This window comes from Rhipicephalus microplus, chromosome 4 (genome assembly GCF_043290135.1).
Source record: "Rhipicephalus microplus isolate Deutch F79 chromosome 4, USDA_Rmic, whole genome shotgun sequence".
Taxonomy (NCBI): domain Eukaryota; kingdom Metazoa; phylum Arthropoda; class Arachnida; order Ixodida; family Ixodidae; genus Rhipicephalus; species Rhipicephalus microplus.
In genome coordinates, this window is record NC_134703.1 from 21,371,364 (window position 1) to 21,390,531 (window position 19,168).

The 19,168-nt window shown below is 43.2% G+C and overlaps 2 protein-coding genes across 3 annotated transcripts in view; one reads left to right on the forward strand and one right to left on the reverse strand.

Moving 5' to 3' along the window:
- Window positions 1–19,168, reverse strand: part of LOC119171692 (acetylcholinesterase-like) — a 96,728-nt gene that overhangs the window by 53,524 nt on the left and 24,036 nt on the right. The window lies entirely within an intron of this gene.
- LOC119171693 (acetylcholinesterase) overlaps window positions 4,960–19,168 on the forward strand; it is a 62,273-nt gene continuing 48,064 nt past the window's right edge. The window contains exon 1 of the mRNA XM_037422502.2: window positions 4,960–5,031. The gene's annotated coding sequence lies outside the window, so the exon portion shown is untranslated. The remainder of the gene's footprint in view (window positions 5,032–19,168) is intronic.

The window sequence follows — 19,168 nt, forward strand, 5'->3', positions numbered from 1 at the left end:
GAAATAAAATACTGTACTATAATATCACATAAACATTTTTTCTGCATAAATACAAGAACAATTTCAGGTGGTAAAATTTAAGTTTGTTAAAGGCAGGAAGGAAGGAAGGAAGGAAGGAAGGAAGGAAGGAAGGAAGGAAGGAAGGAAGGAAGGAAGGAAGGAAGGAAGGAAGGAAGGAAGGAAGGAAGGAAGGAAAAGAACGGCAGGGAGGTTAACCAGCCTATAGGCAGCCGGTTTGTTGACATTTGTAGTATAAGTACGGGCACCTCCCCCATCACACTTATTTATTTATTTAGAAAATACTTCAGGCTAAGAATAGCCCAGGCAGGTGTGGGGGTGGTACAGTATGAGAAAATGACCAAAAAAAGCAACAACACGGGAGGCACAAACTAACAGGTAAATATACAACACATTATGGTACAGGATCTAAGTTAGTTCAAAAAAAATTTCAATACACCTTAACACGTTTCCAGATTCAAAAATGTGATGTGGTAGTTCATTCCATTCTGTTAATGTACGAGGAAAGAAAGAGTATTTGAAATAGTTCGAGCAAAGATAGGAGTGAAGTTTTGTGAATGATATCGTCTAGTTGGACGCGAAGATAACGGAGAAAGAATATTTGATAGCTCAAGTACACTTTTTTTGCTGGATAGATAGAAAAGAAGTTTTAGTCTTGCAGTTTTCCTGCGACATTCTAGAGTTTAAATTTTATTATCATGCATTAGTTCAGTTGGGGGATCACATCGGCGAAATCGGTTGAAAATAAAGCGGATGGCTAACATTTGGATTTTCTCTAGATTGTTAATATCTGTTTTAGTACGCGGGTCCCACACCTCACATGCATATTCCAAACCAGACCTGATTATTGTATTGTAAGCTAGAAGTTTAGTACTGAGGGAGAACTACTGAGTCTATGCCTTAGCATGCCTAATTTCCTACGTGCAGATGAACAAATCTTTTCAATGTGAAAAGACCAGGTTAGTTTGTTAGTGATTGTTACGCCAAGATATTTGTAACTTTCTGTTAGTAAAATTGGGGTCTTTTTTATACTGTACGGGTAAATAAACGGCTGTTTCTTGTTAGTGATGCGCATGAACATAGTTTTATCAGGGTTTACGTTCATTCCCCAGTGGTCACACCACGCAGATATGGCTTCGACAGATTGGTGCAGCATTATCTGATCATTTCAAGAGTTGATTGAACGGAATAAAATACAATCATCGGCAAATAAGCGGATTTCTACACCTTGTTTGATTGATTGATTGATATGTGGGGTTTAACGTCCCAAAACCACCATATGATTATGAGAGACGCCGTAGTGGAGGGCTCCGGAAATTTAGACCACCTGGGGTTCTTTAACGTGCACCCAAATCTGAGCACACGGGCCTACAACATTTCCGCCTCCATCGGAAATGCAGCCGCCGCAGCCGGGATTCGAACCCGCACCCTGCGGGTCAGCAGCCGAGTACCTTAGCCACTAGACCACCGCGGCAGGGCTTTTTTGGAGCCGTGAGACACCTTGTTTAGCACATGTTGTAATATCATTAATATAAATAAGAAAAAGCAAAGGCCCAAGGACACTTCCCTGGGGCACACCTGAGTTAACAGGGAGAGGGTTAGAATAAACACCGTTTATGTCAACAAACTGTGTACCTGAACTTAAATATGATTCAACCCATTTAACAATTGTAGAGGGAAAACCTACCAGATTAAGCTTGTGAATTGGTTTGGAGTGCGGTATTGAATCGAATGCCTTGCTGAAGTCAAGGAAGATTACATCGGTTCGGCCTTATTTATCTAGGACTGAGGAGAATGAATGGGCACTAGAAATTAACTGAGTAGTTGTAGAAAGGCCTTTACGGAAGCCGTGCTGGAATGACGATAGAACATTTCGCGCGTCTAAAAAATTTACCATGCAATTTGAAATGATGTGCTCTATAGCAGTTTACAACACGGGCTTGTAAGGGATATCGGCCTGTAATTGGTTGTGAGGAGATTATTTCCTTTTTTGAAAATTGGTATTACTCGAGCGATGCGCCAATCTGCGGGTACAATGCCTTGTGATAAGGATAAGCGAAATATTATAGCAAGAAAGCGGGAAGTGATTCAGCGTAACGACGTAAGAATACATTAAGTATGTTATCTGGACCACAAGAATATTTTGTTTTAATGTTTAGAAGCATATGAAAGATACCGTCGGACGTTATGAAGTCGGGGTCGATTTCTGTGCAGTTTCCACTGGCATTATCGAACACGCATGGGTTAGAAAAAACAGAGTGAAAGTGCCGGTTGAATTCTGTTGCCATTTTTGCCTCATTGCGAATAGTTTGATCGCCGAGCAAAATGCAGTTGGAGTTTTTTTTGTTCATTAGTCTTTATGTAGCGCCAAAACTTGGCGGGATCGCTCTTAAGGAATCGCGCCACTAGACATTCTCAAGATAATCAAGGATAGTGGTGCTAAGTTAAGACACCACGCATCAAACAAAACTGAATGCACGTTAAAGCAAATTATGCAATAAAAAAACCAATGTAGTTTGAGTGGAGTGGACTCTTTTCCGACCGATTTTCTCAATCTAGCTCTACTCGACTTAAGCTACAGAATGGTGGGTAGCTGGAGAGCCGTACTTCAGTAAAGAAAATTACTACTAAAGAGAAGCGATTGTGGTCAGAGACAGTGCCGCTAGGATGCGGCAAGTATGGTCCCACAACTGCAAAATAAGCGTTAGCAGCCTGTAATTCGGTGCGCTGCCTTCAGATCGATAACTCACTTGGAGTCATTGCTAAAAGCAACAACTTAATGCTTCGTGTTTTCCTCACCTCAATTATACCTCCTTTTAATCCTCATTTCCCCATTAATCCCCTGAAGTGGATAGAACCATCGAAACTAACCAGTGACTTAAAAGGCGAGGACTGACTCCTAATTTATTTATTCGCACCTCGTTCTGAAGGTAATGTCTGTATTTTCCAAAGACGCTTAGGCAGGAGCACTAGAACTATACATCACTTGTCATGATATATTTATGAATGAAAAGATGCAGTCTGAAGTGACAGAAACAGGTGGTACCAACTTACGTACAAAAAGGCAATTCAGTAGAAAAGAAATATAGACACTCTGCAAGCGTCAAGAGCTGTGCTGGTTCCTGGGTAATTTGAAGTTGCATACTCTAGTGTGATCTGCGTTTCTGAGACATGAACGAAGTACTCATGAATTTAAAGGCGAACATATAGGGCTCAGCAATGCACGTATGTTAGTTTTCAGCGTGCATATTTCCTGTACATACATACGGATAACCTAAATAAAATGTCCTACAAATTTGTGGGATGGGTCTACCTTCCTGGCTATGACAGCCAGGAGTTCTTGAGTTCTGGTGGCTTCCTCAGCCCGCAGGACAGCCCTGTGTTGATTGTTCTTGTGATATTGGCTTCATTCTTATGCACCCTTCCTTCTTACCACCAAAAGATGGATGGAACGTCTGTTCAATGCGTTTACTCTGTCGGACCACTGCAGTCTTTGTTTAAATTGCCAAGTTTTGGCCACGTAGACGTTAGACGATGATAATGGATGTTGAAAGCCCCAGATGTTGCATCCCAAGCTTAGGCTTGCGTAGCCCCCCCCCCCCCCTAGATGACTATAGGGCGGTGCCCCCTCCCCCTTCCCTGTCCTCCATGCGCATGCCTATAGGATCCCAAGAAATGTTTACAATAATGGATCATGGTTATGGTATCATGAACTTCACGATTATGGCTACTGGAAGCACTGATTGACGCTGCCACGTTTGAATGCACACATATACACCATGAAGTGGACGGGGGAATAGCTGGTCAGTCTGGCCAGTCTCTCTCTCTTCCTTTGTCGACGGGCGCGCGCGCGCGCGCGCGCGTGTGTGTGTGTGTGTGTGTGTGTGTGTGTGTGTGTGTGTGTGTGTATGTGCATGCGTGTGTGCGTGTGTGTGCGTGTGTGTGCGTGTGTGTGCGTGTGTGTGCGTGTGTGTGTTTCTTTTGTTTCTTTCAATACATATAGTCTTTAGAACTAAAGCACCTTCAGACTCCTCAATGTCCGTCGATAAACCACCGTCCGGCGTCTACAGCAGATGTAGCGCAGAACAACCGCATCGATCAACTCCGTTACAGAACAATGCCGCTAAGGGTCGCTGCTATAGGCGCAAGCTCCCCGCAGTCGTGCCACCCATCCATCCGTGCGTCCGTCCTTGATCACCTGCGCCGTCCGTCTTTCCGTCCATCCGTTTGTTAATCTGTCTGTCCGTCCGTTCGTGTGTCCATCCAGCTGTCCTATAGGTATACTATAGACCCCTATAGGTGCATTATGTGAGAGACTTTATGTGTAATGTGACTGTTATGCGTGTAAGTAACTGTATGTTTTGTGTGTTTATCATTGTATATATCACTGTCAGCACCCGGCACCTGGAATAGCCTGTCAGGCGAAAAACCAGGCAAACCTCACCAGCTCCCCGTTGAAATAACCCTCTCTCTCTTAACGCCTATAAGATAAGCTCGTAATTGCCGAGAACAGAGTTTGCTAGTGCTGCCGATCGTTCGTGCACGGTCGTTCATGCCGATCGAGATGCGAAGCGCGCTGCTCTTCGCGCTCGGCTGCCGCTACGTCGAACGACACGGAAGAGCGGTCACGAAGGTCGCGCTGGCGACGTAACAGCCATGCAGAGACAAAGCCGGGAGTTCACTCGACTTCTCGAAGGCGATTCGAATTCGGCGCGTGCCGGGCACGTTACCACGAACTTCAGAGTGGGTGTCGATGCCTGGGTGAAGGGAGGACAAAAAATGAGACCGTGCCGTTAAATCCGTCACGGTGCTGGTGAGAGAGCGTTGGCTTAGTTTTCGACCTGTGACTCGGTCGGCATGCGTGTGTCATCATCGTTTGGTGACTCCACCCTGGATGTTATGTATATATGAGCCGAGGGTAGCGCAAGTCTCGTCAGTCACTCGATCCCGTCTCTGTCGCGCTTTTTTCTAGCTCCCGCACTGCGCGCCCCCGACCCTGGCCTTCAAGCGAAGGTGAGCCATGCGAAAACGGGACTTATCGATTATTATTTGGTTTATTGATATAGTGCCAATGTTCTGCTCGTATACTAATGGTAGCATAGCGTACTATGCTGTGTGGTTATGAGTGAGGAACAGAGCAGGACAAGACATTAGGTGAAGGTTAAGTGTGTGATCAGTGTGGGTAATGAGGCAGTGCCTGATCATGAGGCACGATGGTCAAGAGCTGGTTTTATGTCACGATAGTTCGCGTATTTAATGAAATCATAGCGGGAAAAGATAGAACTTGACGAGATGCAAGATGCATTGTCGCATCGGGTAGATGCATAGAACTTGACGAACCGCCATCACCACATCTATAGCTTAAAGAAAACCACGAATTCGATATTTTTACAGCGCATGCATAACTCTAGTATACGGTGAGACTTATGAAGGTACGTGTAGTTAGCTGAATACCACCAAGGGATAGAAAAAAGCTATGTTGGCAATTTTATCATATGCACGGTCTTTGGCGAAGAAATGTTGTCAGCGGCTGAATCTACAATTACGTTCATTGGTATTGCGTCAGTCGACGACGACCTGACTAAACACACGTTTCTTACAGAAATCACCCGCAAATTCTTCTACAAGACTGCTTTAGTTTACGAAGTGCTTTCATGAAGGCAAGTTTAGATTAGTCTCGGCTAATCAAGCTGATTGGGACCGCGTAAATAACAGTTCTTCTGAATGGGGCTCTTCGCCTTGATATCCGCAGGCTATTCGTAAACTTAGCTAGACTAATACCGCTTAGCACAGGGCATTTCATAGCGTGATAAAAGTACGTTTAAAAGGCACATTGAAGTGGCCCGTATTATCTCCTTAAGTAGCATTCTTTTAAACAATATTTGTTGGGTCTTGTTCTAAATACAGCAAATATCATTGTTATCTAAATGAACAGAAATCAGCTGTTTAAGTAAGGTTGACCAGGTTCTTTTTTTTATTCACGGGTCTCTGAGCATGCCAATGTGCCCTTACTAGTACAAGCTGTTACCTCCATTGTATTTGACTTATGCGAAGCTTTATTACGTGACGAATACGTGCAATATAAGTGTCAGTACTTATACTGAGGTTGTGGGAAAGTGTTATCACGAGATGCATAGATAACTATACGCTAAATTTGCGCGAAAAAGCATAATATAGTAACTTTCCTACTGCAGCTACTGTTTAAGAAGATTCGAAATTCAGGAAGTCGAGAATATCTTTTATGCGAACTTTGTGTTAGTCTTGTTAGATGAGTTTCTTTTCATGTTTCTTTTCGGGCTTCATGGTAAAACTTTTCAGCGGGGGATTAAATAGGTTCACGGTATTTATTCTCAGTTTAACTAGAGTTTCACAGAGTTGTTTGTTGGGTGAGTTCGTTAGACAGTAAGCCATCCTGATTAGCGCAATGAGACACTACGTCAGAAAGGAGCAGACGAGCACAGGTATGCAGTGCTAGTCTGTTCCTATCTGTTGTCCTGTTTCGTTGCGCTAATCACGATGGCTTCTTTGTAAATGAAGGCGAGCCCGTTTGACTACCCTGCATCCATGAAAGAGAAAAGAGACCTGAAAGGTTACTAACGAGAAACACCAACGCTGTGTGAATTGTTGCACATTGTGGGCTACGCGAGTGCCACGTGTGGACATAGAGGTTCCAGCGTTATTCTAAAATAAAATTGCTTATCCTGGCCATAGAGATAACGATCTGCTTCTCAAGGCAATTTCCATTCAGTACAAATGACGCAAGTTTCCAGCACTAAGCAAGAAGTCTGATGAAATGAAGAGGGGAGTTAATTGCGATTCCGCAAGGTCTAACTGATCCTAGTCCCGTCCGATGAACGGCAGCTTCAAGGAAATTCGTGATAAGATGAGCGCATCTGCCAGTGCTTTAAATGTTTAATTCAACACGCAGTCTGAGTGCTAATTTGCAAGTATATCGCGTCTGTTTTGTAACATCCACGCCACGGAAGCCGCTTGACAAGATCTTCTTGAGAGCCACCTCATGTGCCAACACGGTACGCATTCAAGCTAATGCTCTTCCGCAATTGAAATTGAGAAACCATGAGCGACTCGCTAATTTCCCGTGAGCGGTCACGACTTCCGTACGTGGCGCTGAAACTCGAATGACAGTTCGCGGCTGCTGGGGCATATACGGCGTGCCAGTGGTTTGTGTGCAAAAAACGCATGGTCCTTGTAATTCAATGTACCCCACGGCAAATTTAATAAGGGCTCATGAAAGCGGAAAATTGTATTTGCACAATGATTCTTTAACACAAATGTAGCAATGAAACTGGTCCCCCCCCCCCCCATAGCTCATTCGGCTGGGTAATAATTACCGAGACAAACACTAGCACACTATCTCGTGTTTTGATAGCTGAGTAAGTATACGTATAGGAACTGATTTTCGTACTTTTATGTTCTTGCTTTCAGTTCTATGCACGACGTAACCGACTTGCGAAACATTCGCTTTTCTGAGCTTACACTTGCAGCTTCAATGTTTCACAATTTTTCCGACAACAGTGAGTTGCAATTAGGGCCACAATGCATTACAAATGTCACTATAAATGTACCTTCTCTTACTAAATGGTAGCATTGACTGCGTATGTTGCTAGATGTTGCGCTACGACGCAAAACTTTTACAGGATCATTAGCTGTGGCCCATTATAATGTTAGCTCAAGGGGGGGGGGGGGTGTGCCCTCACACAGCCACACAAATAGATGCACCACACACACATTATCTCTCTCTTCCTCTATGCGCGTATCACTTAAAAACTTATAGTTCGCTATATTCGGATCAGTCGCTTATAGTGATACCGATAATAGGAAATATCGCTCACGGCATCTAAAAGCGGACGAAACGTCCCCCGTTTATGACCGATGAAACATAGGCTTAATTTCAACAATCAAATGATGACTGAATGTTGAGGACTAAATGAAAATTCCTCGTTAAGAACTCTTACTACAAATATCTATTACACGCTTCTCACCTCTTCCGCCGACGTCCAGTGAAACTGACACAGTGCTTCGCTTAACGACTCTACCTGTTCCGTTATTTGCACTTGCTTTGTGTGCCGACAGTAGTATGCATGCGTACAATACATTACGTAGATAGCGGTTTCCGTTATCGCGTTCACACTTACCAAAAGCGTTTTATTAAGAAAGAAGGGGTGAGCGAGCTTTTAAGCAGTGCGCAATAAGGTTACAATGAATAGCTACCGACTTGCCCAAGCAATCACCATTATTTATTTATTCATATACGCTAAAGGCCCAATTGGGCATTACATAGGGGGGGGGGTAGTTACAATACAGCAGGGTTATGTGCAAAACAGAAATATTTACACAGAACACGAAAAAAAATAAAAAGGCAATTGCAGAAACAAATTTCGCACCAAAGAAGACATAGTGATGTAGCACTCAGTATGGCATGAAACGATGTGTGCGATAACTGATCAAATATTGGCACTAGACTAAACGAAAGAAAGCCACAAAATATTACGGTTCTACATTCCACATCTCCATTAATCTGCGGACAAACGTGTCGTGTCGTGATTATGAGCTACTTATTTAATTACAAAATTCTCCAACGAACATTTTAACATCAAAAAGAAGCGTCAGCAGTTTGTAAAGCCCCACTCCCATTCGGACGTGAATATAGCATTAAAAAAAAAACTGCCAGGCAGTAACACATAACAATGCGACAGTAGAAATAGGTTTCCTGGTCCATGACTAATCTAAATCAGGCTTCCCAAAACTGCAGTTGATTGATTGTGTACAATTTGCATACAAATTATTCTACTGTGCGTGGGCCAGGTGCGCGTGTCCATTCCGAAAATGAATATTTTAGCATTGAAGACTCGCTTCATCGTCCCAACGCCCCGCCGTGGTGGTCTAGTGGCTATGGTACTCGGCTGCTGACCCGCAAGTCGCGGGATTGAATCCCGGCTGCGGCGGCTGTACTTCCGATGGAGGCGGAAATGTTGTAGGCCTGTGTGCTCAGATTTGGGTGCATGTTAAAGAAACCCAGGTGGTCGAAATTTCCGGAGCCCTCCACTACGACGTCTCATAATCATATGGTGGTTTTGGGACGTTAAATAACCACATATCAATCAATCAATCATTGTCACAACAATAAAAAAGAAAAGGTAAGGGAATCATAAATACCAACGTATAGCCGCTCAGCCCTGCCGATTCGACGGCAACGCAGCCCTTAATCACGCTCGACTGACCACAATACCTTACGAAATTGTCGGTGCTTCTTTGAGAAACGGGCATTCCGAGGGTATGCATGCACTGCGGTCAGTGTTGTCGTGATTATTGATTCAGATATCGGTATATTAACAAGCCCCGGAAAGGGTGGATGTGTTGACTTTTGCGCAGTACCCTTTACTTCTATGCACAATCTTACCAACTTCCGACCGTATACCCCTGACAAGCTTTGCGCAATCAATTGTAAAGTATGGATAAGAAATATCGACCCTGATTATGCGATCGTGAGCTTTCGTGGTCAAGTGCCATGCATGAAGACGGGCTCTCAGGGGTTGAAACTGGATGCCGAAAAAAAATGAAGCTCACCTTGAAAAATCATGCAGCGTGATCGAATCAACCTTGGCTTACACGAGACAACGACTGGAAATAATTTTACGCTTAGTGCATTGAAACGACGGAAGCATGTCTTATTTCTTTCGAGCTTGATCGGAAACGCTCGCCATGACACCTGTTTCGGCAGGCACGTAGCCCGAGAACACTCACGTAGGCCCCGCTCATTGCAATGCACCGCGCTCCGTTGTTGTTTGTCTGATTTAGACTTCAATTACGTTGCTTCGCTTGTGGAGGCATTAGCGCGGTTGACGTTTTGACGAGAACATCCGCGCTTATTTTCGAATTGTCTATTTTTGTTAGCTCGTCTCTGGTGGATTTGCATGATGTTACATCAAGAAGGCAACTGAAAGCCCAAACGTTTTTCTCTATTCGTAGTGATTTCGCTATTTTTACATGGGCAACACCAACATTTAGAAATCGTGCCCTTCTATAGTAATCGCGGGCATTTGTCTTGCTTTACAGAGTTGAGTATCAAAACACGTTATAGTTTTTTCGCTTTATTTCAGCATAATTGTATCTCCAAACGTTATATCAATATGTAAGGTAGCAAACCTGACCTTTTCTTCCTCATCCACCTTATTGATAAGTAACGTTGCCAGAACTATTCAAAGATATGATTCGACCATTACGGTGTAACATGGCGCCAAGAATTAAAAAAATAAAGCACATCATATCCACGATGTGAATGATTACGAGTAGGGCGAAGCGGATGACGGATGGACGCACGGACCGACTGGTCGCATGGTTCGCCCCACTCATCATCATTCGTTCCATGGATATGCTGTGACACCGTTTTTATTGACATGCAATGCAACTGGCTACTACGACGACTACGGCGACACGGGACATACGACACACGGCACAAGGAGCTTCGCTCTCGATATGACGGCAACTAACAAATAATCAAACAAACCAACCAACAACCAACCAACAAACGAACAAGCTCACTCTTTAATTGCTTGACATTGCAATGACGCAAGGTTACAATTAGAGGCTCTTCCAAGAAGAAATGGGTAATGGTTGTGGATATATATTTAGAAGCAACGGAAGGGTCTTCTAGTACCAGTTCAGTGCTGCTCTGAAGTGCCGTGATGAAGAGAAGGATTGAATGCCGTGCGCAGTAAAGGAGGAGGGAGGTGGTTGGACTGCGCAATGTTACACAAGGTCAAAAATAACCCGAGCGATGCGCAATGTTACACAAGGTCAAAAAGAACCCGAGCTACAGAAAATGCCTCGATTGCTTTTCGAGTGAGTTTGGCCCCCGCGGTCTCAGAGCACTGAGATGTGAAAATGGGGGTGACTCGCTGCGCTTACATTAGCACAACTTAAAGACCTTTCACGTGAACGGAGATTCGCTCCCGCAAGGGTTGTTTAATAAGCCAATTACAGCTGAACCTTTGAACTCTCCTCCTGCGTGGGGTTTGTTTTTCGAAGAAAATAACGATGCTTATCTTTGAAAACAGAAACGAGATGCTTATCTCTGTCGAACTCCTTTCCTTCCATGGCATGCTAACCGTTCACCCGAAAGGCGGGGCTTGTTCATCGGCGATTTTATCTCGGCGCAACATCTGCGCACACACGTATGGTTAATGAACCTTAGCGGGACGCCCTATGTCATGCCGCGGCGTCGACAGGCGTAAGTGTTTACGACGCAAAGTCACCTTGCCGAGAGAAGAAACGTGGTGTAGGCACGGTCACGTCCGCAACATTTTAGGCTCGTCACGTACTACCAGGTTAGAAATGCACCCCGAATATTATAGGTATAGTACTACACACATCGACAGTGCTCTGCGACGTAAGTGCTGATAGAACGGTAATTGTGAGGGAAATGCGTTAACTTTACGTTAGAGGGTGGGAAAATTAAGGCGGGGCGAGCAACTGTAGACTCGAAGAGTAGAGTTACTGTATATGCTCCCTATAGCTTTTGTACACGGAACGCGATGGTTCTAGCAAAACAGGGATCAACAGTGCCGCAAGCGGTGGCGCTGTTGATTCCTCTTGTGGTGACTATTTTGATGTTGATCACGTTATGTTTTCTTTTATTGATACATTGACTTGTTATTAAGGCATAGTAATATTGTGAATGTACACTGTTTGCGTTAGATGTATTCCGTAACACCGGTGCAGTGTATGAAGTGAAGAAGTGTCTTGTGGAATATTTCGTCACGTATTCAAGAGTAATAGCTGCTCGTGTATCCGGCTTGCAAGAGATGGAAACTCGATGTTTGATCGCTCTTTGGTGCAAAACCTTGCTTGATATGTGGGGTTTAACGTCTCAAAACCACCACATAACTATAAGAGACGCCGTATAGAAGGGCCCAGGTAATTTATACCACCTGGGGTTCTTCAACGTGCACAAAATCTGAGCACACGGGCCTACTGCATTCTGCCTTGATTGAAAATGAAGCCGCCGCAGCTGGGACTCGATCCCGCGACCTGCGGGTCAGCATCTGAGTACCTTAGCCACTATAGAACGCCATGGAGGGGCGGTGCGATACCTCGTACTTTGATGGTGCATACAAGAGATGAGTACAAAGGTGAACCTTCGACGTTACGAAAGCATGCCTAATTACTCAACGTGTTTGTTTTGAAATGCACGAGGAAACGTGTAGCAGGGGGAAAGGTGTTCTTAATCCGCTAAATGATACACTACGCCAAAGACGAGATGTGCTGCACTAAAGCCCCATGGGGTGAGGAGAAACTGCTCCGCCTGTTAGAGGTCAGATTTAGAAAAGTTAAAAGTTCATAAGCGAATGCAGCCAGCCCTGTGCACACTCTGGTGGGTGATGCGTTACACTTGTAAGTGTACGTATAGTCAGATATCGCAATAAAGAAGAACAAAAAAAATACGCTGTCACGTAGTGGTTAGGGTGACGTAGCGCAAGGTTCGAATGTAGCCGTGAGGAAATTCTTATGCATCTTTATTTATTTATTAACTCTCAAAGGACGCTTCATAACCACCGCACTCACCGCATTGCTCTTTAGTTTAAATAGTACATAAATTAAGAAGTCATCGTAATTTATTGTGAACGGCTACCCCTCCAACTTGGTTGGTTATCGCTATAAACACACACACACACACACGCACGCACACACACACACACACACACACACACACGCACACACGCACACACACACACACGCAAACACGCACACACGCACACACACACACACACGCAAACACGCACACACACGCACACACGCACACGCGCACACGCACACGCGCACACACACGCACACACACACGCACACACACGCACACACACACGCACATGCACACGCACACACACACACGCACATGCACACACACACACACAGCACACACACACACACACGATACTGTTTTAACACAGCACAAGTGTAAACATAGTGCACACTTGCGTTGTAGATTTATCAAAATTCATAAGAAATATTAGCGCCTAGAAAAAAAACAAAAAAAAAACGTTGAAGCGCCTTTATTGCCTTGTGGTTTATACATAATGTGTGTGTGAGAGAGAGCGAGAATAAGGTTGAGTGAAAGGCAGGAAGGTTAACCAGAAGAAAAACTGCGGTTTGCTACCCTGCACTGGAGAAAGGAAAATCCGAATAAAAAGGTAAGGTAGGAAAAAAAAAGAGAGGAAGTTTCTGCGGTCAACCGGACTCGCAAAATGACCGTGACACTCCCGTGCTTGAAAGTGTGCGCGTTTTATATTTTATTTTCTTTAACTCTACCTGACGTGAACCTGGTGCTATCACCAATGAGCTTCCATTCGCGTCTGCGCACTCGCAGCGGGATTTCAGATTGACTGAACGGTCCGCTCCTACGAAGGATGGTCCTTGTGCCCGCGCAACGTGCCAAGTATTGCGGGCTAATTGTATACGGAGAAGAAGACGTGCACCGCGATAGCAATGATACATGTAATTTTGCACCAGCCGCTTCACGGAGGGTTGCGAATAGCGATGGAGCATAAGGCGACGCTTCATTAATCATCCAACGACGCTCGACAAAGGCTTCAGTATGCCTTTTATAAATATTGATTAAAGCGCCAGCAAAGGGTTAAATGAGGTCACGACGTAGCATCATTTAGCGTTGTGACATGTGAATGCCGAGATAAAATCCGGCCTAGAGCTGCAGTTAGAGATATCTAGGTTAAAATGATATACGGTTGCAGAAGTTTCACGCTTGTTATAGTATTGTGACGGGGTCGTGACAACGACGAAGGGAGCAGACAGTAGGTCGAAAATAAGACTGCTCATTGAGCTGAACCTGTGACCACGTAAAAAGAAATTGAGATTACAGCAAGACACACGCACTGATATAGGCGAACTGAGCGTCGGCCGTCGATCAACTGACAAGCGGCGAAGCGTGTCGGCATTTATAGCCTTGCCATAGAATATTATAGCGTCATCGCTAGTGGCGACGTAAGTTCCAGAATAATCTGAAATATACTCGCGCCCCGCCGCGGTGGTCGAGTGGCTAAGGTACTCGGCTGCTGACCCGCAGGTCGCGGGATCGAATCCCGGCTGCGGCGGCTGCATTTTCGATGGAGGCGGAAATGTTGTAGGCCCGTGTGCTCAGATTCGGGGGCACGTTACAGAACCACAGGAGGTCAAAATTTCCGGAGCCCTCCACTACGGCGTCTCTCATAATCATGTGCTGGTTTTGGGACATTAAACCCCACATATCAATCAATCAATCAATCCATCAATCAATGAAATATGCTCGAGAAGTGGGCAAAATCTTAACAAAATGATCTACTGCAGTCCTGAAGCGTCTCGAACACTGTAGGCGTGGTTTTCGCTGAGAATTGCGTGAGGCGTAACGGGGTGATAGTAAAACCTGAGGAAGGAACGTGAAAGTATTTTTTTTTTTTGCCTTAGACCTTTCACACTTGACCAAAGAGCAGTTTTTAAGGTTACTTCTACATATAGGTACAGAACCTGTCGTACAAATAGTGCTCATGTAGAGTGTGCTAATAATTTGAAATAATCAATACACAATTGTTAGGGTTTTACTTCTCAAGACCACGGTATGATTACGAGGGATGCCATGGGCTTCAAAGGTTTTGACCATCTGGTATTCTTTAACGTGGACCTTAATCTGAGCACACGCACCTCTGATATTTTGCTTATATCAAATTGCGGGCACCACGACCGTAATTAGATTCCGCGATCTAAAGTGTGAAGTTTGATAGAATAAGCTTTAAATGTGTTTTGTAAAGCAACAAAAGTAAATGTGCGATTTGCTCAGCTAGATTATGACTAGATTAGTTAATGTTTGAACATTTAGAAGCGTATTTTAGTGTCTTTTGATGTTTGAACAATTAAAAGCGAATAGAACTTGTAATAAAAGAATACATGTGTAATTTATTATCCTAGAAAAGTATACCCTTTATTCTACAATGAATCAGCTTGACCACCAAGAAAGTTTTGATGAAGGAAACTAAAGTATAAGTACTTTTAATTTGAGTTAAAAGCTTTCAGAATGCTCCGCAGGTGTAAACTAAAACAAGGAGTCATGTCGGCTAGAGATGTTGTCTGTCCGTATAATCAATTCAATTCATTTATTTCTTTTATTTACCATTAAAACAAAAGGAGGTCGTGGAATTACAAAACTGTCAGGAGGACATCCTATTAGTCATTTGTCAATATAAATAAATTGCATCTAATGGCAAAAAGCAGTTAAAGAGTAAAAAAGAAAGATGCGAGAAAATAATAAGCAGGGCATATAAGAAAAATGATCAATAGAAAGAACCAACAAAAGATAAATGTGTACAAGAAACGTAATTTACGAGCAAATAGTACAGAAGTAATTATAGACGATAAAAATTGCAATAATTGTAACATATATACTTAAGCGCTTATCAAAAAACACGGTGAGAAATTGATATATAAATTAATGAAACATGCTTGCAACTGATGTTAACATAATCATGAATTTCTAGAAACCACAAACCAAAAAGAATGTAGAAAGAAGTTCAACAAAATGCTATCATACATATTACAGAAGTGGTATTGTAACGAAACGAACGAAACGCTTTACGTATGCAATCATAACGAATCGATAGCGAGCAATGTTGTGTCTCGCATATAGTAGAGTAAAAAAACAGCCGGGAGGTTTTTTTTATTTATTTGTGTTAGTAAACTCTTGCGAACGCGAAGAGGGTTGTGGTGACGTGAACAACGCTCATACTGTTATCGTCTATAGTATGGCCGTATGAAATATTAGCAGTTTCACTTTCAGTTTTATACGCCTGCACCCGCTAACAATTTTGTGGCGTATAACTCAGATGTGGGGCAAAGTTAACCTACTTGCATTGTCAATGGTACACCTCACACAAAGAATAATGGAGCCTGCAGCTGGTTTAAGGTAGGTAATACAATACGCAGCTCAACCAAACAAGTGAACCTTACATAACGAGTCGTAAGCATAGCATGGATTGATGATAGGAACACATGACGGGTGAACGTTAGAAGGGTATTCCGTAGCGCTCTGAAGCGTACCCGGTGCAGGTCTCCAAAAAGCTAGAACGTATCGTTGCTGCAATCCTGGAACATTCCTCTTCACCCTTGACACTCTTGCCCGACGCGTCACACATAGTTTTGTCTTTACTCGGACCCTTCATTGTGTGCAGAAATCTGCGGGTCTCACTTTAGAGAAGAAAAAAAAAAGAATGGCGCCATTGTTAAAATATCTTCACAACTGGGAAGAGGCTCAATGCCTGCGTCATTGTGTGAAAGACTTCCCTCCTCTATTACGCAAAAGCGCTCTTTCAGTGACAGTGACTAAGTGAATGACAATTGTTTCGCGATATCAAGTATTTACGCTGTCGCATTTTTTTACTTCCTCTTGTGAGCGTCCCCAATTTTGATACTCAAAGCGTTGAATTGACAATTATCATTCTGCCGTAACGTGACAAAAATGCAAGCGACTAATGTGTCGTAAAAGTCGTCGCTCAGCGCGCAGATTTTCCCACGAAGTTTGAAAGAAAACCAACACGTAGTTTGACAAAAACCTAATAAAAATTTTATAAGAAGCAAGAAACATAGGTTAAAGTCACATTCTGTTTTTTTTCTTATTCAGCAACAATAAAGCTTTTGGCACAGGAGATAAATGTTAAAAAAGTGCAAAATGCAAGCCACATCAGCATTCATGTTAACAACGGGTTTGAACAAAATTCAGTAAGTGCCATATGTCCAGAAGATTAGCGGTGTTTTTGGAGGTCCTTACCTTCAAATCTCACGGAGCACATTTCGCCGTTTCCCATTATTGCTTTCCTGTTTATTGTAGCAGGGTGCGACGCCTTCTAAGGAGAAATTCAGGATCCTCAGTAATACCTTCCCTTCCGCGGTGACATTGTTAGAGAAACAAAACTGCCTCACGGAGAAAATAAGAAATACGCAACGATCAAAGTACCTAAGCAAGTATGTAGCATATAAGCAAGAGAATCGAAAACAGCAAACATTCAGCCAACGGGAGAGATTCGCCAGCGCGCTTTGACGTATGTGCCAAACCAAGTATACGTTGGCGGAACGTATTTCTATCAGTATGCCTCGACGAGAGAAGCAGGAACGTTCACCGTTTAATAAATTTTCTATCTCATCTTTATACTACCCTTTTCCATTCTCCAAGTGTAGGGTAGCAAACCGAGCATGTGCCTGGTTAAACTCTCTGCCTTCTCTCTTCTTTCCTTTTTCCTTTCCTTCTTTCACACACACATTATATATATATATATATATATATATATATATATATATATATATATATATATATATATATATATATATATATATATATATATATATATATATATATATATATATATATATATATTTCCGTTTACAAGCACAAGCCGATTTATTATGGCTCGCACAAGGCGTCGATCCACTTCAACACCGTCCAGATTAGGGTAAGGGCGGCGAATTTGGCACCACCGTTTCTCGTTGCTACATTAAGTTCCCGAGGAAATAATGCAACAGTGAGTTATCATTCGATTTCAAGAGCTGAGTATCATTGACGGAGGCAATCGCCGTATTTGGCCGACTGATTTTTGCAGCTGCTGATGATCGGCTGCCTTTCACCATACTTTACGTTCATTGCCACGCAGCCTGAAAGCAAGCCACGCGTTCGAAGAAAAAAGAAAGTGCTCAAGGTCATGACGCGCGCTGGCGAAGGGACATTATCTTCTTGCCCTTTTGTGATACCTTTCATTGCGTATCTCCCAGCACGATCGCTAGGACGAAAGGAGAGAAAAAGAACTTGAAGCATGCGACAAATTCCTGTGAAGTCCGCTCGTACTTGACGGAGGCTAAAAATTTGTTATTTTATTGAAGCAATTCAACGATTACATTGAAACGTGTTGCAAATACCTCACCCCCCACCCCCACCCCACCCTTAAAAAAATTGAGGCAGCAAATGCCAGGACGGTTTGATTTGCCTTTGCAGCAACTGACAAATGGTGTTCCCTCCTGCATTCACCAAGGTGTGAAATTTTAACTGCATAGCTAGCAATATTTACCAAAAACGCTGTACTTTAGAATTTATTAAATAATGATTTTTTTCGATTGCATTTCATAAGTATAAATTGCAAATACTGCGCACTTATAACTGCCCCAACTTCGATCAGCACATATTTATTTCAGTAAGCCACACGACAGAAAAAGAAACAGGCGTTTAGAATTTTAAGCTTACACAAAGCGCAGCTTTAAGGATGCACTATCTTTTCTTATGAATTATAAATAATATGCATCCAAGCTAAACGAACTATGAACTGCGTGATTGTGTTACCGATTGTGTCGCGCCCTCAATGTACAGCTTTAATATTCCAGGGTTATTATTTTTTTCAATGCATGATATGATAACACGTGTTTATAGATTTTTATGTATATGCCTTTCACTCACAAAAACGGTTATGCTCATTGTAGATCACACTGGAATGTTTGGAAAGCTTCACGATTCTTTGAGTTCCCTTTGATAAGGTTGCACACAATAAGTTCGACTGTTAGGTATAGTTAAGTTTATTCGAAAGTTAATGCAAGCATGCGTGATAATCAAAGCTCGAATGTTTGATGCCACATGCACCGATTCGGCCACACTTCACCGCAGATCACTTTTTTGACAGCCGACACTCTGTTCATCGCTATCAGTGTACAATGTTGTGTATTGTCATTGTTTTACTTTCGTTTCCTGGCTCACGTTCACTCAATTAAAGCTTCATCTTGAACACGCCGACATTTGCCTACGTTCCCCTTACGACCCCGTGACGATATCGTGACTCAGTGCCACATATTTCTCAGCCATCTCATGAAAGCGAGGGATGCCATGCACGTAGTTAAATGTATACGGAAGGAGCCTTGGCCACACTTTAGTGACTGGTTGCAGATATTTGGCTTGAATGGAGCAGGACGAAACTTTATGTGAGCGTCATCGGGTTCTTGTGAGAATCAGAATGAAATAAGCGGGATGCGTCACTTTGCACCGGGCTATCCCAATACTCAAATAATAATAAAAAAATACGGCAAGCCGTAGAAGAAAGATAGCGGTTGCAACGGTAGT